This window comes from Corvus cornix, chromosome 3, assembly GCF_000738735.6.
Source record: "Corvus cornix cornix isolate S_Up_H32 chromosome 3, ASM73873v5, whole genome shotgun sequence".
Taxonomy (NCBI): Eukaryota; Metazoa; Chordata; class Aves; order Passeriformes; family Corvidae; genus Corvus; species Corvus cornix.
Genome location: NC_047056.1, coordinates 31,350,349 through 31,373,977, shown reverse-complemented (window position 1 = coordinate 31,373,977; position 23,629 = coordinate 31,350,349). Strand labels below are relative to the sequence as shown.

At 46.4% G+C, this 23,629-nt stretch overlaps 1 long non-coding RNA gene across 1 annotated transcript in view; it reads right to left on the bottom strand.

Moving 5' to 3' along the window:
- Nucleotides 1-465: 465 nt before the first annotated feature.
- LOC109950934 overlaps nt 466-23,629 on the bottom strand; it is a 40,884-nt gene continuing 17,720 nt past the window's right edge. The window contains exons 2-6 of the long non-coding RNA XR_002273269.2: nt 18,628-18,769; nt 17,934-18,055; nt 13,064-13,164; nt 3,831-3,919; nt 466-3,729 (exon numbers count right to left, since the gene is read on the bottom strand). This is a non-coding gene — a long non-coding RNA (uncharacterized LOC109950934). The remainder of the gene's footprint in view (nt 3,730-3,830; nt 3,920-13,063; nt 13,165-17,933; nt 18,056-18,627; nt 18,770-23,629) is intronic.

Genomic DNA, 23,629 nt, shown 5'->3' with positions numbered 1-23,629 from the left:
GAGATGAGTCCAGCTGTCTGAGAATTAGAGCAGGGATGGCAAAGGGTAGGGAAAAAGGAACAGAAAGGCAAGATGCTAGCAAATCAGACCTAGATCAGTCAGGCAATAGTGAGGTCAAAAGGTCGGGTGAGGGTGTTTCCTGCTACTCAGTTGCTGGGAAAGTTTGGGTTTTAACAGCCAAGCCAGAATCACATACATCCTTATTCTGAACTTCTCCATGTCACTGTGCCCCATCTGCAAAAAAAATCTGTTGTGAAATCCTTTCTCCTAGAGTCTGCATATCTTCTTCCTAGATTCTCATATTACGATGGTGCAGTGTTACGAACAGTCTTGCTACATGCTTAGGCACAAGCTGCTCTGGAGTCTGTAGTCACTGCCTCGTATAAATAAAGAAATAATAGTGCAGATTATGAAATAATGATGCAGATTTCCCAAAGCTGTCACACTGACCAGAATACTAGAGACTGGGGAAAAAATAAAGGAAGAAAATTTATTAAAACCTGGTTGGCACAAACATAGCAAAAAAATAACAGTGTCAGGTGAATGTGAGTGAGGCAGGGAAAGGAAGTGGACTGGAATATGAGTTATTCCCTATCCTGGAAGACAGCAGAATGCTAGGACAGCATTTCAATGCTCCCCATGCTGGGGAGTTTCTGAGTAGAAAACTGGAAAAGCAAAGCGGCAGTAAGAGCAGATCAGTGATACAAAGTGATTCCTGCTGTTCATAATCAGTCAGCAATCAGGTGATGTGTGTCATAACTTCTGTCCTAGATGAATATTGCAGGGAGTAGTCCATATAGACAAGCTTTATGTGTTTATGAGGTTGCATACTGGAAAGCAGTGACTTTGAGGAGCTCTGGAGGGTAACGCAGATAATTCACTGGAAGCTGGCTCTTGGCAGAGCAAAAAAGCCTAACTTATTCCTCCTGGAAGATAATTAAGGAGATATGGAGTAGCAGAAAGAACATTTCCCACTGGGATGACATTGACAAAACATTTACCCACATTACAAAAGGGAAGCAGAATGACTTGGAAAGGTTTAGAAATGAGCTGCAGAAATTGCATACAATCTCTAAGATACTATCTAAGATAATAAATTCTTCAGGATCCCATATAATTTATCAGAAGAAACTAAGGGACACTATGGTATTTTAATGTTCTACTAAAGAAAAATGCACCCAAGAGCAGGAAGGTCTATTACCCCACAGACAAAACCCTAATAAAGTCCAACCCAGAAAATGGAACTCATAAAATTCAAGCTGAAAGTAAGATGCAGGGGTGGGGGGTTTTTTAAGATTTCAGGAAAGAAATAACTGAAATCATTTCCTGAGAAAAACGGTGAATTTGTCATCACTTGGACTCTTTACATCCAGTGTGGGATAATTGCTAAAGTACGTGGTCTAGTTTACCAGAATGTGCTGGGTTTGATAAGTACTGGGGAAGAACAAAACATCTGGACTGACAGCTGGCCAGGCATAGCTCTGTGTGTTGGGTTTTGCAAGTGATGTGACGAGATCAGCCACTGTGGTCCTTGTGGCTGTAACAGTCAGATCTTGTCATGCATTTTCCATCTGTAATTCTGACAGTGGCTTTCATAAGCAGCCAGTGAGGTGGGCTGACCCACTGTGGCTGTGACCAGAGAAAGTCTCCTTCCTCAGTGCCTGATCAAGGCTAAAACCTTCGTTGGCATTGCCTAATGACCACTCTCCTTCTGAGGAGACAGATAATGAGAAACGGCCTTGGGGCAATTTCTCCACAATGCCCAAGCTACTTAAAGTTTGGCATGTGGGCAATCCCGGAGCAAGGACCAGAGTATCAATGGAGTTTTCCTTACATCTGCTGGCACTGATTTTATCATCTGTGTGCTGTGCTGTCTAGAAATCTATGCACAGGGTGAGATGTGAGCACCAAACTTCTATATCTGTCGAGGTGATGTCTCAGAATTTATACTGCTTTTCACTAGGGCCAGAATTAGATATAGAAAATTAAGTCTATAAACAATAACTATCACCACCTTTGGGGTGTGCCTACAGAAGAGTTAGGTTCTATCAGGAAACTTCAAAGAGGCAAGAAGAACTTATGGTATAAGCAACAGTAATGGAGAGTACCATACTTGACTCCAGCTCTGAGCTTTGCCATTAATGGTCTTTGATTGCATGCATGTTCTCCTCCATGCCTGGACTTCTGCAGCAATAGAAGAATTGCACTTCCTGTCTCCCACCTGTATCTTTACAGATTCCCAAATCCAGGGGCTGTCTCTCTTCATATATGCTTGTGCCCAGCAAAGAAAAGCACTTTTGATCTTCTCGACTTGGTTTCTAAGAAAATGTCCAATAATAACTCCAGTGTCTGCTGAGTATGGTCACAATTTAGGAAGCAAAGTGTGTGGCCCTAGGTGAGATTTTGATGGAACCAAGAAGACTGTCTTGATGATGGCTAAATTGTTTATATTTCATTCTATCATCACATTCCAGTAAGTCAAAAGATAGATAGTTCCCCCAGTCTGGCTTGTGGTCTGTGGGCTCATACGGTTTTAAATGACCCCAACTCTCAGAATATTGTCCACTAAAGACAACTTCTTTCTCCCTTCTTTGACCACTTCTCTCTCCCAGTATACTGTTCTTCTCTGCTTGTATTATTTCAATATATGTATTTGAGTCCCTCCTGCTACAGAGTGATTTTTTATTTTGTTCTGTATCCAAGTAGAAGCTTGCTACCCCGCTATGGAAATAATTGGAAGTTTTTTCATTCTTTTCCCTGAGCTCTTGGAGTAGGTTCACTCAAATTTTCAGTTTACTTGTCTTATCTTTAGCGCTGAGAGCTGGATTACTACTGCTGGCAGGTATGGAGACCAGACTCCTTCCGTAACGCATTTGTCTAGGAAAGACACATTTTAAAGTGCTTGCTTAGAAGCCAGTGAAAAGGAAAAATAAAAGTGGGGTGAGACTGGTAAAGGAGAGTAATAGTGGTGTTCAAAACCCTGTTTGTCTAATGCTAATGAAAATAATGGTTCACTAGAACATTTACAGGAGCAAGAAACACCACATCTCACATGCTGGGAATAGAATAGAATAAACTTCTGGAGAAAAGACTGAGATTCAGTGAAAGATTTTGGGTAGTGAGTCATCATTTGTTAGTGAATTCTCTCATGTATCATAGGGGATGCAAATATTCCACGCTAAGTAGTAGAAAGCCATCAAAATATCTACCAAATGCTTAAAAGACCATGAAGAAACCTACTACTTGTCACTTCCCAAAGCTGTGCACTCCTGCATCATGACATGGAGAAAGAAAATGCTCCTGTGCCTAAAGCAGAGGCGGATTGTAAGTACCACAGCAACGCCCTTGGGATGCTGATGGATAAAGACAATTCAGGAGTGCAGAGGTGAAGCTTCAGGACCACAAGGGAAGTCCTAGTCAAGCTGAGCATGTGCTTAGTTACAGAGGGTGGAATGAGAAATGTTGCTTATCAGGAGAAAGTTCTTCCCTTATCTCTGTGCTGAAGCTCTTTGCTAGGGGTGGGGAGCAGTTGCACATCCAGAACAAGGCAGACTGTTGAGAGCTTGTCTCTTGACACTCTTGCTCACAGGGTCTTGAGAAGTCAGGCTCTGCAGAGCACAGGTTTCCCTCTGGGTATTACCTCTGTATTCCAACGCAACCAGCTGATTCTGATTCAGCAGCAGTGGCTTCCAGAAACAGAGGGAGTGCCCATCCATCTCTAGACAGGTGCTGAATAGAAAAATGAAAGTAACTGAATAAAAATCCCTGGAAACAGAGATGGTGACAGCGGAAAAAGGGGAAAGTAACTTTGTTACTCATCAGGCTATTACCTTTGGGAAGGAAACAGTGTAATTGAATATTCCTCTGGACCATTCATCTTCATTCTCCTAACTTGATATCAATAGCTGCCAGGTGGTGCCTGCAGAGGTCATTCAAATCAGATTATGTTATCATAGTTCTCCAGTCATCTCCAAGAGCAGGATCATGATCATGAGGAGGAAATCTAGTTATTCAGGTACATGTTACCTTATTAAAAGTTTGAGCAAAGTACATTGAGCCGTTATAATGGGATTAGGGTTTGAGTTGTGTTCTCAGGGTTGCCATGACTATGTGATTTTGGTACTGTGCTCTGGGGCTTGGATAGCACAGCTCCACTGTGGCCAACCACAAATAATCCAGGCCATCATCACAGAGGAGAGGACACCAGCATGGACTGTGGCCAAGAGCCTGAAGCTTGTAGAGATTAGATTTATCTAGGTACAAATGCCTGAGGCAGAGAATGAAGGAGAGGCGGGGAAGGATACCAATGCCTACTCACACTAAGCAAAGCAGCATTCAGGGAGAGCGAGAAGAATCAGCTTTGATAAACCTTCTAGAGTGTCTCTCAACACCCATTTCCAGTATCAGCAGATGTCGCTCCAGAAATCCAGTCTTTTCTCATTAGTGCCACATATTGTAATAGGGTATGAAGAGTTTTGAATGGCTATTTTCTCCATCTGACAGGAGTTCATAGGGTTTGGTGTCTTCCTCCACATTCTCAGTGAATAGGAACCCACATAACAATAGGCACTAAAAGGTGTCTCTCAGATATAGACAGTGAAGGACAAAAGCCGAGGCAAGCAGGAGGGGGAGCGGACTGTGACAAACATCAGCTTTCCAAACTGCTTTTACAAAGAAGTGTCTTGCTCCAGAGCCAACAACACAGCATTTTTTAACAGTACTACTATTTGAATAGAACTACTACAGAGGTGAGATTCCCTGTCTAGGATCTACTCCTATAGTTCAGTAACACACCGGCTGACCCAGGAAATGTTATTAGTAATGACCTGTGGACAAAATGGCCAGATTCTCAAAAACTCTTGTCTCAGGGTAGGGTGCAGGTCTCTCAGTGAGTCCTGAGCATGTTTGAAGCCATATGCCTTTTATTTTACACTTTGCCTTTTAATTTTTTCCTGGTCCCACCGGCCTTAAAATGGTCACTCCTCACCTTTTAGTCCTGTGACTGGTGCATGGCTAGCACAGGAGACATTTCTAACAACAGGGAAAACAACATTTCTTTTCCAACTACTCCTGTGCCTGGAATAACACTGACGTTTTGGGACCACTTAGTAGGTTCCTATTCTTAATCTCCTGACAAGGAGTCAAAAGTACCTTGTCAAAACTGACAAGGGGTAGTTGTGGCTCCCTCAGAGAATGGCCAAAGCTGACACGTCTCCACACACACTTTCCCAGGAGGGTTTATGGCACGAGGTTCAGCCCTTTCCTGTCATTACTGCAATCCTAAACTCACATGGCCAGCACCAGCCCAGATGTGTGCCTTCTGGCCATTCCCAGCTTTTGATGGTATGCATATACATCACTGAATCACACAGAATCACAGAATGACAGGATATGCTGCACTGGAACATACTCACAAGGATCATTGAAGTCCAACTCCTGGCCCTACACAGGACATCCCAAGAGTCACACCAAGTGCCTGAGAGCATTGTCCAAACTCTTCTTGAACTCTGTCAGGCTGGTGCTGTGACCACTTCCCTAGGGAGCCTGTTCAGTGTCCCACCACAGATAAGAAAAAAGAAGTTTTAACACCTGCCAAACTCCCCACATTTATATATGCAACTGCTGGGTAAGGAAATGTTGGCAGAGAACAGAACACACCGCTACCCCTTCCCCAATTCACTACATATGCAGGACATTTTCTCCTGACCTATCACTCCACAGCAAAAAGAAGTGTGACATGCACTGTGGCAGGAGACTTCTCCCCTTCTGCATAGAGACCTGAATGAAGTCAAACTCCTAATGTGCATCTGCAAAGTGCTCCTCGACCTGGGATTAACTCCTGGAAAACAGTTACACACTTAAAACCTTCAGCTGTCATAAAGCCTTTTTCACACACTCCCTCCCTGGATTGTGCTCCAAACCTGTCATGTGCTCAGGGATAAACCCCTTGATGAAGAGATTTACTTTTTTTTTCTTCTTTACATTATTTTAATATATTTTATAATCATTTTAGTCAGCATATTTTCTTTGGAAATGCAGATTTTAGATCTTGGAGTACTGAGAACACCTATGCATTCATGACATACAGTAATTTCTGTTATGGGTTTAATGGGTACAAACATGCCGTGCAGATTTGCCTGGGACAGGATTCCCCTCTCCTGGGGACCCAATGACTCAGGCAACATAAAGAAGGCAAGGAGCTGCCCTGTCTAGGGTCTTGGCATCAGTCCAGGCTCTTCCCTTCTTCTCCCAAGGGATCCACTCCCTAGCTGTGCGTGGTGGAAAGAGCAGGGCAGCAGTGGAGTCCTATGGAGATGGCTGGAGGGTGAAAATCATCCCCAGTGGGGAAAGCTGGTCCCATTAGGTCTGAAGTGACATGCTGGCTCTCTGCACAGGGCGCCAGCCGCAGCGAGCTGCTTTGTATGAAATCCTGGCCCTGCTCACAGACTACCATGTGTCCAAGAAAATCCTCTTTTTTCTCATCCTCTCTCTCTCCACAAAGGAATTCTTCCACAGAATTTCTTAGAATCCCAGAATGTTGGCCATTTAGCTGAAGTTTCTGGCCGCAGCACAATTATAATTGGTCTCTCATGGACAGGCTCAGCACGGAGGCCAAAAAACTGCAAGGGTTATTAATGACTGAGTTCCCTTCTACTTCCTAACAACCAGACAGGCAGGAAAGCTAGAGGGGAACACTTGGGGCTGAGCCACTACTCTCCTCTCATACGCACTGTCCTGGTGCTCCAGCGCCTTCTTGCAGACACAAAGCCATCCACAGTGCAGACACCAGACAGCACTGAGAGTTGTGAAAAGCAGATCAGGCATTCAGAAGCCACTCTGGTGCTCAGAGAACATTTTGGGGGCCTTTTCTCTGCAGCTGCAGGGCGCATCAGGGTGAAGCTGGCTGCAACCTTTACAAAGGCACCTGGTTTGCCACAGGCAAGGTTGGAAGGATAAAGAGACACAGCTGGAATGGCAGACTGAGAAGCACAGTCAGACAGAGATCCTTCTCTCTCCACCCCTCAAATAAAAAGACTGTCTCAGGAGAGGTTCAAACTGAGTGAGAATCATATTATTACGATTATTACATTCCCATTTTACAACAATCAGATGGCACAGTGCCAGCTGGCACTGGGAAGCCATTGCTGCTTCTCCTTCCTTGCCCGACAAACACCGTGACAAGAATACAGTCCTTGTTAGGTTGAGAACTGAAGAATGGGAGAGGAGAGGCCAAAAACACCTCCTTGAACAATCACTGACAAGTAAACAGAGCTGCACTTGGGAAACATATTTTAAACATATCTTCCCTGAGGTTCTTGGGGAGGGGAGCTTGATGCACGGGTTCGGAAGGTGAGTGTGTTCACACTCGGGCATATTTCTGTGGTGTCAAGCAGGCTAGTGGCAGCTAAGAGGAGAGTCCATGTTGCCTTCATTTCACAGGGGAAGATAAAAGCCCATGAAGCTGAGAATTTAGGGACTCATGCCAACATAGCAGCTTGGGTAAATTTGGACTGGCACTCCATGCTGGTCATGGCTGTGCTCAGCCTTTGATAAGGGTTTGTCTCACAAGAGCTCCTAGCAATCTATGATCATTCCAGCAAGCCATTCTCTTATCAAAGGTCATGTCAAAAATTTGGAGGGAAACAGGCCCAATAAATGCAGATGACACAGGGCATTGTTTAATCATGTTAATGTTCCTAAAATCATACCTCCCACTGACAAAACAAATGTATGGAAGCACTGGGAAAAACTGCTGTTTGTCTCTGCCTGGTTTGATAAATAAGACAACAGCAGTGTTCTTGTCCTGCCCTAACTTCTCAGAGCTAGCCAAGAGACTCCGTAAGGGGATGTCCTTACATTCTCTGTAAGGACATCATTACAAGGGACATTTATGCATCAATGTTTGGCATCTTCTCCCTAGAAATAACTGCCCAACTATTGTCTCTCCCTGCAGTGAAGGTCCTACATTTGGCCCTGTTTCTGTTGCACTTTTTCTATGACCTTTAGCAAATCTCCTAATTTCTCCTACATATGAGACAAATTCAGCTTCACCATCTTAAACAGACTGGGGCTCATGATGAAGCTTCATGATTCTTCCTGGACAAAGTCCACCAACTGCTGTCTCTTGAGCAGCCCTCCCTGAGATGGCAGCAAACCAAATCAGTGTGCTGAAAGTGCCATGGCCCTTGTGATTCACATGAAATCAAAAAGGCAGAGACCAAGAAGGGGTCCATACCTCATTTCTAGTCTGCAAGGTTCAGGAGGCTGGTACAGCCTCTTGTATAGCTCTGCCTCTCTTTCTATCCGTCCTTCCACATGCAACTGATTCAGGAGAATAAAAAGGCTCTATGAAACAACAAGTAAATGAAAGAAAAAGAGACCTCTGGTGAATGCCCAAAGGGATCTGTCAACAAAACCCTTTTAGTGGCTGGTTCTGCCTCCACCTTCCTCCCCAGGCCAAACATCTTCCTAAAAGAGGGCTGCAAGCAGAGTACAAATATCAGGCCTTAGATCACAGCATGGCTGCTCCACAAAGCATGAAAGAGAGAGAAAAAAGGGGAAGGGAGGGTAACAGCTAATATTCTTCAACAACCTGTCCTCTCATGCTTTAGTAAAACTGGCACTGTGATCTTGCAAGGTAATAAGGAAGACTGCATGATCTGCCACCATCCGCCCTGCACCCTTGCTATATTAAGATTTAGATTGAGCTGTCAGTGACCAAACACAGCTGGTGAGAGAGACGTAGCTCTCTGCCTGGATCTGTTCTGGCTTTGCTTGCTCCCCCTCTCTTCCCTACTTCCACTTCCCATATGTAATTTTGAATTATTAAAAACCAAATTTCCTTGGTGATGGGTTTGCATTAATCTTGGGATATGTTTGCATTGATATTACTCTTAGTTTCTTCTCTTTCTCAGAGATAAGATGGTTTTGCACATGGATGGGGAATCATTTTTTCAGGCATGACATTCAACCCAGGTCCAGCTGAATTAAACGTGATTTTTATCAGGATACATTTAATGGCTAGGTCTTGAGTAAAAGATGGCACAGGAGTTGTGGAAGGTTGTCCAATGCTGGTACACGCTGAAGCCCTTTCTCCAAGCAGCATCATACTCTGCAATGTGTACCACTCAGGTGGATTACGCAGAGAAAGGGAGTGGCTGGACAAAAGGCCAGCCTTCAAACATGCAATTGTGGCACTCTTCTTTTGGAGCAGGAATGGCTGCTATGAACAGCTGGTTATTGTAGGCAAGGTCCCAGCTTCCCCGTCTCCAGTCAAGAGTGCTACACGCCCTAGCCGATTGGCCCTGGTGACCATGGGAGAGAAGTGCAGGCTTTCTGAATGACCAGGGCTTTCTGGGTACAGCACAGATTCGAAGGGCGTGGCTAGAAGTTGAAAGTGAAGGACCTCACTTATCCAGCCCCCAATTTATCACCTCTGTTGAGCCCACACCAAAGCAGCCCCTTCCTGTTCTACCTATGCCTGTAGCTCTTTTCCTGGTACCCAATAAATACTCATCAATAACAGCACTTAGTGCTTTGTCACATGATCTGCCTACTAACCCCAGACCAGAAAATATTTGACCCTGAGTGATGTTTTCTTTCTCCCCAGCCGTACTTTGTAGTATCAGACTTCAATCTACGTCCAACTCAAACTTCAGCTAAAGAATGTGTTGTTGCTAATGTATAACCAGGGAGTGTGAAGCTGCGTGTGAGAACAGCACACACTACCAGAGTGAGAACAACAGCAAGCACATTGTGCTGCTGCAGAGCATTGTTTGATGTACTTTTTGCAGGACTGTGTCTGGAGACCTCAAGTTGAAGTGAGCTCCAAATGCAACTGCCTGCCTGTTCCAGGGCCAACACACATCATGGAAGAACTGAAGACTTTTCCCTTTTAGGTGTTTGGTTTTAATCTGCACTGCTCAAAGACGCCTAAAATCTGACTGATACCAAATCTCTCTCTTGCCCCATGCCTCACTGTATGGACTCTGGCAGGAGATTCAACAGCAAGCTCCCTAGGTCTGTGGACCTGGCATCAAACCTTGTCTCTCCAAAGATCAATTTGCTAAGCCTGCTGTTGGCTGCGTCCCGTTCCTCTCACATGCAAAACTTCTGCTGTGTGATGAGCTGAGAGACATTGGGGCAAGGGAGAAGCGGCTCCCAGGATGACTTCAGTGGTGTGTTATGCACAAAAAAAGGCGCTTCCTACATTTAAGGATTGCAAAGGCATATGTGTAGTCATTTAGCAGGAAGCATTCCTGCAGACCCATGGAAAGCCTGCATGTGAATACACTGCATTCCCTGGTGCCAGCTAACATCACCAAAGCTTGACAAACTGGCACCTGCTTGCAGTGGGCAAAGGTGGTTCAATTAAAATTCCCTTGGATCAGCTGAGATATTCCAGTTTGGCAACTGGCGCAGTAGTTGCGGGGCCAGGGTGGGTGAGTGGGTGAGTTGCAGCAGCGCTGCTGCAAGCAGCACAGAGGATCCCCCAGGCAGGAGAGGCTGCATGAGCCAGGACAGAGCTGACTCCTACAGCCACAGCAACCACCTCAGATGCGCTACGTGCTTCCACCCACCATGGAACATTTCCTAATCCCTCTGAACAAACCCAGCATGCTGCCAAAGGAGAACAGAGTTTGCCTGCAGCTAGAGTGCCCAAATCCAAAATACATGCCACAGCCAGCATGTGCAAGGCCAGGCTGAGGCAGGGAGATTTTGCATGATGTATCTAGAACAAAGAGATGGGACAGTTTTCACTCAGAGCAATGAATGAAATGATGGTCAAGGTGGCTGATGGTGAGCTCAACCCTCATGCAAGAGGAATGCAGCATGAGGAACTAGCCAGGAACACTGAGCAAGGGTCTCAGAGGAAATGAGAATTAATTTTGTGGCTCAAGTGGTCCTAGGAAGCATCTCAGGAAGCACTTACACTGGGAGCAGTCTCTGCGTCCCATCGCCTATTGGTGAAGAGACATCGTGCTATAAACACAGGACCATGGTGCGCTGTGGGAGTCCTGCTGCCTTTGTCAGATTTGCTCTGGTTACAGACTGTGCAGGAACTCTCTGCAGAGACTGAGCCTGGAATGGGACCCAAACTCTGACAACCTACCCAGGACAGAAGGAGGCCAACCAGCCTCTCACCGCCCCATATTGCCCATTTTGGAGTTCTACTGCAGGTCAAGCCAAGAAGGGTCATACCCTGAGGTGTAAAAGGGCTCAGGCAGCAGCCCTGCTGATGACTGTGGTGTCTGCACAGGAGAGAGGATTGCTTGGAAGAACTTGTATGTGTCATGAAACCAGCTGTGGCATAGCAGAACAGTAACACTGGGACTCCCGAGGCCTGGCTTCTGTCCCCAGCTTTGCCGTGGCCTTCACAGGGTGATGCTGGGCAAGTCATACCCCCGATCTCTGCCTCCACCTGGGGAAATGTTGCTGCCTTGAGTTAGAGGGAGGATAATGAGGACAAATATTTGGGCTCCAGGGCTGGACGCTCCCTGCAGGTTCAGGGTGAGAGCAAATGAGAATACCATCTTTGCCTGACACACCACCAGTGTGTGGTGTCAAAGATGACATCATGGCATGTGAACAAGCACTTACCCTCAGAAAGAGAAAATAGCAAAAGCATGTGTAATCATTTGCCTTTTGTGCCAACATATTTTCCTTGTGTAAAGAGAGGCTCTGGCGGCCCTAAGGACGTTGAGAGATGCCCGTGCTCCCCTGCGAAGGTGGAACTATCAGGCAAGGATGCCAGCGTACCTGCCTGGGTAAATTTGTGTATGCACTTCACGTGGTAATAGAGTTTAGTATCTGATAACAGAGACCTGCTGGAGTCTGGCATGAGGACAGAAGGAATCAAAGGTCATGCCATGAATTCCAGTTATGCTGATAGGCATCTGCAGTCCGAGGAAGGAGCTCAAGAACAGGAACTGTAAACTGGTGGGGAGAGCTGGAAAACAGAAGGTGGTTTCAGGGATGACAGGTATGGGTCACTTTGGATCCCGACTGGACAATTGGTTGTGCATGTTTGCCAGGGACATAGGAAGGTGTTTTCCCTGATGGAGTGAACATGAACTCTGCCATTACTAGTTTAACAAACAGACTAAACACACTGCAATAAATGCATTAAATAGCTAGAACACGTCTCTCTAGAAGCCTCTCCCTCATGGAGGAGCTGATTCATGACACGGATGGGCTGATCACGAGATAGGTAGGAGGTGCAAATATGCAGTGTGTACCTTGCACCAGGGGAACTGTCTGCACACGGAAACAGCTGAGAACAGGTATGATACAGCACCAAGTTGCACTGCTCACTGCCTGCTTTTGCCTCATGAGACTGACACTACCCTTGTGCCTGACTCCTAGCAGATGCCTCGGTGGCACAGTGCTCTGTTATGCACACTGGGGGCTGAGAGAGTTCACACAAGGAGACTCTGCAGCTGTGCAGAGAGATAGTTCAGCAATCCCTGCACTGCACAGCTCTGTGCTGGGCTCTGGAGGCTGGAAGAGGAGTTTCAAGGTCCTGTGGTACCCAGAAGAAAAGGATGGGATGGGTTGGGATGGGATGGGACAGAAATTAAGTATGCAGAAGCAGAAGAAAAACTCCTAGAAAGTGACTGACGCTTCTAGCTGTATTACAATAAATTATCTTATTTCTTTTTTCTTATTCTCCAATGAAATTATTCCACTGTTTTTACAGTTTCATAACATTATCCTTCAGCCTCAGACTAGATGCGCTCACTCTGCCTTTACTTTTCAAATCATGACTTCTGTTTGGGTTTGCCTGCTCCATGGCTGTTGCTTTTTGCCTCATCACAGGTACAGCCAAAGGCTTTGATGATGGTCTAAAGTCACTTTTGAGATGGAAAACATCTGGTAAACAGGCAGGAGGTTGAAATAGAGGTACTGCATGGGCAGGGACAACACAAACTGTTAGCATGTGTTATCATCAGAGCATCTTTTTTCTTCACTCCTCTGATGTTAGTGGAGCACGTCAGGCAGTGACAGAAGCTACCCATGAGGAATTGCACGAGGGGCTGGTTTTTAGCAACTGAGTACTCACAGAGCTGGACCACTGAAAGATGATCCCAAACTCCTGGAAAATTGATGGGGAAAATCTGATGGAGTTCAGGGACGCTTGGCTTCAACTTCCCAGTGAACAGCCTGAAATTGAAACATCGGGTGCATAAAACCCCACCCATGCAGTAACTACAAGGAAACTGGACTAAAACTGATAAATCTGAGCCTCAGTGAACAGATTAAATCACCCATTTAAATTAGTAAGCAGGAGAGCTTATTTTAAATATTAAATAAAACCTTCTTTTCTATTTATCCTTTTAATTATTTTCCATAAAGAAAGGTTGAGAGTCATCAGGCTGTAACCAGAAAGACTCTGATGACTTAAAACCACATACAGTCTACCTACTAAATTACTGTTACCAGCAGACAGTTTTATCTACACATATTCATTTACAGCTTTCCATGCTTTTATTAGATCTTTATTATTACAATTTTCTATGCTGGGAAATAGTGAATTATGTATTTTTAATTTGCTATAGGATGACTGTTCATCTTTAGAATTGGTTCATATCAGGCTGCAATTGGAATGAAATTTGAATCCGTTAAAAAAATCTCTAAAAACACTTCTATTAAACCCTTTGTTTATTATTGATATAAACCACCTTAATTGCAAAACAGAAAAGAAAAATTAGTATTAAACAAAAGAAGTTGTATCAGTGGCTAGTGGGTTAAACAGGTTGTTCCAGGATACCATGTACCCCAACACTGTATATCTGCTGGATCTTGTTTGCTCGTCCTCATTTTCCTCATAGGTCAGAGGAAAAAAACAAGCTTGCCTTTTTTTTCAAATTTCATTAAGTTTCTTAAGTTTGAATAAGCAAGCCACTGAATTTAAGTTGTTGAATAAACTGAAATTGAATAAATAGTCATCTTCTACTCATGGAAGAGCAATTGCTCTCAAAAGTGGATTTATCACTTACCAAGCTTTGGTTCCAGGTGCTTAGGCAGTGTTTTAGTTCAACTTTCTGAAATGTTTTGGCAGGAAGCATGTGTAACTCGATATTTAAAAAAGTAATCAAGACAAAGAGATGCTTTTCATCAAATATACTAAGCATCCAAATACAGATGGCCATTGTTCCACATTTAAATAGCTCTATTCCAAAAGTGAGAAAATATATTGAATTTGTAATTCTTAAAATTACTAGAAGTCTGCCGTTGTCATCATAAGTCATCTGCAATGGATGTTAAGATTAGGATGGAACTTGCATTTCCTACACAGTGACCAGTCTACCTTAAGCTGCCACTCGGAGACTGTGGGTGGCTTCAGCACCACAAATCACTACCCCAGAGACAAAGTTTCCACCTGGGAATTACAAGTAACCCCCAGGATGGACAGGCTGTCAGAGCAGTCATGTCCATTTGGATTTTTCATCCTCTTCCACCCACCCTGTTTTTCCTGTTACAATCACAAAGGAAGTCTTTTATGCTGGTTGCAAGACTGGAGGATGATCCCAGAAAACATAAACAGAGCATAAAATCGATGCTGGTATGCCTGCTTGGATTGGAAAGGCACCTGAGACACCACCTCGAAGATCCTGCACCTTGGCCTCTCTGTCCACCCTAGGAAAGAAGTCTAATCATGCGGGAAAGGGGCAGCCCCTCCCTGCAGGACACTGTGAAAAAGGCTGACACATGCTGTCCTAAAAGATGGTAATACTCTTCTGTTTTATTGCCAGTTGGCATTAATTAATTGTCTACTGTCTTATTTCAGAATTGTCTCAACCAAGCAGTATCTGTTTGTGATTTACATTTGGCACTTCCCTGATAAAAGTTTTTCCCACTCTAACTCAGCTTGAGCAAGACTTGTCTCTTCTTCTTCATGCCAACTTCACTGAAGTGTCTCATCTTCCTGCTTCTGCCTCTCTTTGTACTAAATGCCATGGGAGAGGCAAAAGGAGAATATTTGTGCCAGTAGCCTGTCTGCTACTCTTCCATCACCAGCACTCAGTGTGTCATCTTGCCTGGTGGCAACAAACATGTCACCATTAAGAGAAATTGTTTTGGGGTCAGATGCTCCTAACCTCCAGCTTCAGTGGCTTCAGTGAGATGAATCTGTGTTATGCCAGCTGAGGATCTGTTTCTTCAGGAAAACAAGGCCTATCAGAAAGGCTGCACAGGGAGGAAAAACAGGGTTTCTTAAAAGGTTAGCTAACACTGCTTTAGCTAAAGCCCACCACAGCCCAATTTCTGGAGGCTTATGGCACGTAAATCTTGGATTAACTTGATATTCAGTAGAGCTTTGCAATCCACTCGTAACATTTTCCAGTTCAGTGTGAAGAATTGGGCCTCTCATGAGCCTCTTTTCAGCATTTCTCCAAAGCTCTGGATATCCTTCTCCAGTGAGGGATTTGGAGGGGATGCATTACGAGCAGGACACTAATCTGCTCCTCACTGTGGCGTGTGAGGAACAGAATCTCAGACGGCATCATACGGCATTTGATCCCTCTTTCGTCCCTAGGGTAACCTGGTGGAGACCAGTGTGCAGCCCTTTCAGCCCAGACTCCAGTATTTAACTGCTAAAGATGTTCTGGTGTCAAGTTTTTACAGATGTTTTTAGGTGGAAGAGTACATCTAGCTCCTAAATTGAGTAGAGAAGGGAGTTTGCTGTCACTTCTGGAACACTGCTGTCAGTGACTGCTGTTCAGAACTTTTATATACATCTCAGGAGCCATGACAGAGCGAAAACCAGAAGCTCAGTCTGTTAAGGAGTCATGCTTACATTTTTAGTTTCCAGGTTCACTCTTTTTTTTTTTTCTTTTTTTTTTTAATGCCTGAGAGGTCTTCTGTTTGCAATTCAGTGCAGGCTTCTGGCTACAAGAAATAATTAACCATGCCTCCAATCAGGACGGACACAGAAAGGTACGGAGAGATGGTTAAGATCAAATCCCCAAACATAAAAGGAAATATAAAGCAAAAAAATTGAAAAGTGGAACGGCATGCTTCATCTCTATCATTGATAAAATATTTTGCAATCCTGGAAAACTTAATAGCTTCTTTGGCATAATCTTTATGACCTTAAAGGGGTGATAAGGAAGGTAATAAAAAACTGTTTCTGAATGTTATGCGTTTTCCTAGTCAACTCAGCTTTTCCTTCTCACCTCCAAGGCTAACATTCAAAAGGAAGTTTGACACATATGGGTTGTATAAGAACTTGGAAGCTGTTTATTTAGCTTCTCCCAAGATACTACCTATGGAACCTTGCAGAGCAGGGCAAGAAAGGGAGCCCTGTGAAGTGGCAACAGCATCAGAAAAGTGAAGGGTCCATAGCTCAAACTGCTCAAGTTTATTAAAACAAAATAGGTCAGTGGAGTTGCCCAGGGGGTTACATAAGGCAGAAAGTAGCACTCCACAGAGAAGGAGAAGGGAGCCTGTTAAAAGGCAAAGCCACTCCAGTTTGTTTATGGCCAGAGATAACTGTCTTGTGGTGTGTCTGTTCTCCATAGCTGACAGAGTAAATCACACTCTCTATCTCCACAGCAGATGAGAATTTCGACTGAGCTGTTGTTTTGTGAGCTGCGGATTAAAGCAAATGGGGCTGTTATTTATTATTATGGCTAGCATTATTATTTTGTTCCTGCCATCTCTGCATTTCAGTCTCTACATAAGGAATTTCACCACAATGGTTTCTTGCAGGGAATGCTAGGCATCATAATAGCAGTAAGGATAAAAGCTTGATCCACCTGAAAAGGGTATATAAGAAACGTGGCTTGGCAGTTGCAGTACAGGCAAGGGAAATGATCAAATGTCCTTTGGGATCCTGACACTCTCACTCTGGGCAGGAGGTCAGCACAAAGTCAGATATGACATCTAGGAACATGGAAGTGCATGTGGCCTGCTGAAGCACCCATCCCAGTACCAGTCTCCTTCTGTTCTGCCCTCTCCTCCTGTGCCAGAAATCCAGCTTCATACCTTAAACACTGTCCTCTGTGTCCCAGTTCCCTGGTCCTTGGTGTAGACAGGCATCTCTTGCAAAGATGTTAGGTACCCTGCAGCTGTCACATCTTGGTAAGGGTGTTCTCAGTTTCAGGTACCCAAATCTCAAGTATTTATCCTTCAGAAGTGGAAGCCTGCTGTCCCTTTTCCTGCCTCCTCTTTCACTCCTGTGGTACATTGCTCCTTCCTTTCCACAACTTCAGCTCAGTGACAGGGCAGAGACACTTGTATTGAGAGCTCTTCCCAAAATCAGGCAGCACCCAGGTCCCACTGAACCTCATATGATCAGAGAACACCTGATGCCACGGAAAACACGAATACTATTTTTCATGGTTTCAGGTCTGTAAAAACAAATGAAAGCTCTTTGCTAGTTTTCAGACTGTCTGATCCAATGACACCTACTGAGTGGGCCATGACCTAGGAAGCTTCTCAGCAGCTTCAGGAACAGGTTCCTGGGAGGAAACATGAACCACATGCCTTTGAGCCATTTGCTGGGAGCTGGTCAGAGGAACAAAGGACTTTTATCTTCCATGGGAAAATGCTGAATCATCAAAATCCACATTTTTCATAGGGGCACATCAGTTTTCATGACATTTTCAGGAAGAAGTTTTTCTAATGCAGGATAGAAAGTGGAAGGTTATTTTTATTTTTGTGGAGGATGGGGAGTTCAAAGAGAAAGACAGGGATAAGAGGCTATAACCATATTCAGTCCACTGGACAAACAGTGTGAGTGTCAGTTCAAGTTTCGCTCTGCCTGGTCCAGAAGCAGGGCTGGATGTGCTCTGAGCAAACATCTGCATGCTAGAGAATAGCTGGAGGGGACAGGGGTGTAAATGTCTCTCTGTGCATAATTTTTGCAAGACACAATTAAAAAGGCCTGGGCCCGTCCCATGTCAGAATTTCTGACACCCTGCAAATACCTGCACCTGAGGATTCAGCCGTCCCAGCCAGATGGATGGTTTGCATTCTCCTACATCTCCTCTGCATCCTTCCAACTCACCAAGCTGCAGCAGCATCTGTGCCATGCATCAGGACCACATCCCTGCAGGACAAAAGGGGATAAGATGGGAGTCCTCTCCTTCACTCACAGCACTGCTTGCTTTCTTTCTTGTGCAGAAACTTTTCTCTTTATCAGCCAACCTCTGCCACGCCAGCATGGAATAGGTTCTTGTCTGCAAGAGCACTGGCTTCTTTCATGCTACACCTATTTACCCCAGCAGAGGATCTCGGCCCCTGGAGCACAGCAAGGATGCTCCTACCACAGCACTCAGCCCTTTCTGGAACAAGCTCACATGAGCACTGCACAATTCTGTCCTGATCTGTCAGAAATGCATCAACCTGCTGCTGCAATATCCACCTGGACAGGAATGCTGCTCTTTAGGGCCACTTTCTTCCCCCACCAGGTCTGGCCCTGTCTTGTAGAATCTTGCTGCTGGGTGAAATGCATTTTCTTTTGGCACACAGATGCCTTTGTCTGGTTGGCTCTGCTCTTTTTAAGGGATCACCCACAGCACCTGCGGCTCTCACCCTGAGCTTTCTTCCTTTTCAGTGCCCCTGAAAATGTGACATTTTCTGATTAATTTACACCAAAGCTCAATTCAAAAGGGACCTCACGTGTAGCTTTTTTAGTAGGCCAAGTTTTGGAAAAGCAGAAATCCTTCTCAGGTGCGGCAGCTCTGTTCTTCTAACAGGCAGCCATTTCCATGGCTAGTACAGGTATTCATTCCTCCTCAGGTGTGGCTGGGAGCCTTAATTCCTGGGACAGAAGAGCACAGCGTGATTTGTATGGCCCATAGTGTTACAGGCCTTTGAAACTGCATTTTCTAGTCCTTCAGCTTCTCGCGGGAGACGCCAAAATTTAAAGCAGGTCTGTGCTCTAGTGAGTAACTGATGTAATTACGCTCACTTGTTACAAGGAGAAGCTTTCACAAGAGGGGGAGGCGGTGGCCCCACGCCAGGAGGTGTGTCCCCGATGACAAGCCGCGGAGCCAATCACAGCCCTGAAAGATCATCACATTCATACCAAAAAGAAAAGAAACCGCCCCAGGGTATTTATATTGAGGACGGAGGGGGAAAAAAAAAAAAAAAAAAAGAGTTGGCAAGAAATAGAAAAAGAGACTGAGAACCTGCAACTTTGTTAACTAACTCTGCAGCTGAATTGAAAAAGGCCAGGCTGGTCCCCCTACAAATCTTGCTTCCTATCCCCTCCCCTCTCTCAAGCATCCCTGGAAATCTGTCTGTAGACTGGAGTGAAAAGTTCAGCTGCTTGGAGTGGTCTTCCTCTCCCCCTGGCAGGCAACCTCGTGAGCCGCTGCTGCCTGTGGGGCTGCCCGCCCCGGCCTGGGCTCAGGAGGGCGAGCCCCAGCGGGCAGGTGGGCAGCGATCCCTTGATGCCAGCAGGCCAGGGAGCAGGGCCGGCCAGGAGCCCCCGGGATTAATCATTACCTTCACAGCACCCAGCACGCTGGCACGGGCTCCCAGCTGCCCGTACCTCTGTTAAACAGCTAGGGAAAGAGAAGGCAGGTTTAGCTTTAACCAAGGGGTAAACGGTCAGCACTTACAAATGCTGAACCACCAAAAACCAGCCAGCCACAGGTTATTTATTCCACTTGCACAAGGGGACTGCGAGGTCCAAAGGATGACAGGGCCCGTGGCAGCCTACAAACCCCATTTTCTGCCCCTGGCCTGTTGGATGAACCAGGGTAAAAAAATGCTTCCCCTCCCTGAGTGGCGTTTCTTCCTGCCCGCCCTCTCTGCTGCCTTTCTCTGTTCTGACTGCCTGTTCCCGGGTACAGACTGTCTCTGACTGCCCTGTGCGGAGCCTCGCACAATGGGGCTGTAATATAAGCTCGGCGCGAACGAGCTGCCGTTAATAATAATAATAAAAACGCCCATCACACCCTAAGGCAGCTGCGGACAGGGCTGAGCAGCAGCCGCAGCCCCGCTCCCTCGTGGGAAACCGGTGTCCCCCGGGAGCCCGCAGCCCCCTCTCCGCCGCCGCTCTGGCTGCCGGGGGGCAGGCGCTGCGCTTTGCCGGGGTGGGGAACACAAAGGCCCTTTCCCCGCCCGGGAAGCTCCGCAGCGGGCTGGGCGGCCGGGCCGGGCCGGGCCGGGCTGGGGCGAGGCGCGGGGCTGCCCTGCCACCTGCCGGCTGCGGGGCCTCCGTGCGGGCCGCGGGCACGGCCCCCACCCCGGCCTGGAGCCGGGCCGCAGCCGGGGCTGGGCTCGGAGCTGCCCTCGGGAAGGGCACCCCGGCGTGGCCACCAGGCACCTCCCCGCCCTCCGCGGCCTGGGTCAGAGCCCGGGGCCCCAGCGCTCGGTGTAACCCTGCCCCTGTCTGTCCGGCCTGCGGAGCCGCACAGCTGCCGAGAGCAGAGGCGCTGGGGCAAGCGGTGGCCTGGAATAGAAGGGACATGGCCCGCCCCGGGCTGCAGGGGCAGCGGTGGGAAGAGGGCTGTGTTGCTCTGCGATGGCTGGTGGTGCCGCGCTGTCAGCCACGGCTCTTTGTTTCCTCTCCTCCCCACCTCCCGCACAATCGTCTGACTGTTTCAGGCACGCACAGCTCTGGCTACTCAGCCCCTCCCCTTGCAAAAAACAGGAGACCAGGGAAACTCCTCTCCCATCCGCATCGTATGAGAAATGGGGAGGAGACCTTTCCCATGCCGTAATGGGCTGTCAGTGGCAGTTCTCTGTGGGGCTGGAGTACCTCCCTGGCTCCGAACCAGGCAGCGGGCCTGCGTTGCCAGCTGACCAGTCGCTGATGGCCACGCAATGTGGTCATCTTGCGCTGGGCAACAGGGCTTCTGCTGAAGCACCAAAAGTCTTAGGGGTGGGGATCGGGGAGAGCAGAATGAGCACATCCAGGTGGATGCTTTCATTCCAGCCGGAGGCCTCGGGTGCTAATTGCAGTGCCTTCTCTTTTGACAGGGGTGATGACCTCAGTGGAAATATGTGGCTCAGTCTAGAGGTCCCCATCTTGTAGCAGCTCAATAGAGAGCCCACATTGTGGGGCAGCCATGCCAGATGTCAGGCTTGCTGTCACAGCCACTTTGCCAAAGGTGGTTCTCTGAACACCACCTCTCTCCCCTGCACTACAGTCCCTTCTCTCCCTACCCACGAGACTTTTGGGCTTCCTCCCTCTACCATCGCTCCCCCCTTCTCCTCACGCTAAGACTATAGCTCACTCCCCTTCCCAGTAAAGACCACCCATTGCCATGGTAACATTGCCTCTTACAAAGTTGCAAGCACACACAAAGATATGTTTCTCCTCTGCTTTACAGCCCACCATCCCTTCATCCCAGTAAATAGGCTACGACTTTGCTTGTAGGGAGGAGACGGAGGGCTCTTGCATTTCATTTTCATTGAGGAGGGAGAAGTTATTTCAAACCCTTTGCTCCACAAGTGCTGAAGCCTCTGGTCACTGTAGGGAAAGCTGTCATTCATGGACCACCTGAAAGCCCTCGAAGGCAATGGTGCCCCAGGTGGATACTGGTAGTGCAGATACTGGCCCTGCACTGGGAAAGAGTATCTGCCAGTTAGATGGGACAGGGCCCGTGGAAGACAAAAGAGGGGAGGTAAAACCTGTATTTCATCCATTCTGAGCAGAAAAAAATCTCTGCTGTGGTTGTATTCTGCTGCTGCCTCCCTGAGCAGCTCTGGTTCTCTTCCCAAAATGATTTCTTCAGCTTATAAAGCTAATCAGCCTGTCTCCAGGACTGCTGGCACCCCTTGCTGCCACAGCCACACCATGAATAATGGTGTGGTACTACTTACACGGCAGTACTAGCAATTTAATACTACCCTGGATGCACCCATGGTTCACTGCAGCCATAGCTATGACTGCACTGTGGACAACAGCTTATATTCATCAATCTCTTGTTCACTTTTCTTTTCCTTCCTGTCTTACTTATATACAATTCCCTCTTCCAGGGGATCTGCCCCAGGCCATTGCAACTCTGAACAAAATCTTTCTTTCATCCTCCTTTTTGTGTCTTTTCTTCTCTTTCACTTTGACCAAGACTTTCTTTCTCCTTGAAACCAGTGAAAGATCTCCCATATCTCCTGATCTGTTTGTCAGTCTGGTCCCTCCCAGTTTATCATTTTTGTTGTATAGTTTCCATACCGGGCTGTCACATATTCTCTTGCCTCCCTTTAAGTACTCCTTAAGTCTTCACCTCTTCCACAGTCTCCCCCCTCCCCTGAGTTAAACTTCCTACCATTACCACTGAACTTCTTTGCCCTGACCAGCGTCTGTTTCACCCCACCACGTTATTCTAGAGGTGGCCTTGCATTCATGGTGTAAAGCCTCAGGTGACTCTGCTGGTGTCAAGTGCTGTGACTTGCCACATGCTACTGTGGTGCATCTGTGCTGGGCTTTTGCACCACAGCTGTGCAGGAGAGCTCAGTGTGAACATTAGGAACTGCTTGCAAATGTGCTGCTGAAACTGCTGATTGCCCCAAAGCAGGAGTGTGTTTACAGCACCTGAGAACTGGCTTTGAATGTTCCTATTTAATGCAAAGGAGTTATAATAAAATAACATTTTTAAAAGGTAGCTGGACTAAGGAGAAGAAGGATTGGTATCAGCGATGTTTATGCTTTGGCAACCCTGAGAGAAAAAATGGTGCGGAAAAGAAAGGAATTCTTTCTCCTAATATATTTTGCAGCAAATGGAAGAATCTGAGAGGAAAAAAGAACTGGTGCCGTTAAAGTGAAGAAAAGCAAAATAAACCATTCCTGGTATACAATCTGGACTCATCCCAGCATATTCCGATAAAATAAAAATAAACATGTAGGCGATTCCAGGCTTTAATTATCTTTGACAAACTCCACTGTCCAAGTCCCTCTGATTGACTGCAAATTTTGCACCCTTCTGAGCATGAATGAGAATTAGGAGGAAAACTACAGTAAATGAGGCTGTAGCAACAATGGACTTTCCCAGAGGCTGAGAAAAGTCCACAGAGAGGAAAATCTGCCAAGCCAGAAGTGCAAAGGCACCCCTGACCCCACTGCTCTCGTCCCTACATGTTCCTTCCTCAGTGAGGAAAACTGTAAACTCAGCAACACCCATGACAATCAGCAGGGTCAAATCCAAACATGAATTTTGTTTGCAAGTCAGAGCTTGGCCTAAATCCTTCTATAGTCCACCCATGTTCCAGCCATTGTTCTAGTCCAAACGTTTACCAGTGCTCTGCTCTAGTCTTCTGCTTATTCTCATGGTCCTTTTCTCTAACTTTTCTTTCCATTCTAATTTTTCCCTGAGATTTTGCCAACATTCCAACACACTATGCCAGGAGCATCCACTCTATGCTAATTTTACAGTCATGATCTTTTCATTACTGTCTGGTCTCCTTCACTCTGGCATGGGGGCTGGAACTCTGGCCTTCCTGCAAAACTCAGGCATTGCCATGCCAGCTGACCTCTACTAGGGAGTGCTCCTCCCATGGGATTTTGTTGGAATACTATACCTGGGGTACAGAGTTCTAGTAAGCACCTTCTGCCCTCCCTTTAGTCACAGGGACAAACACATGCCTCTACAAACAGCAAGATAGAATTTAGTTGACTCGAGTATTTCTCTGGATGTTCATCTCTCTTCATTGACTATAAAGCAAAGCCAAG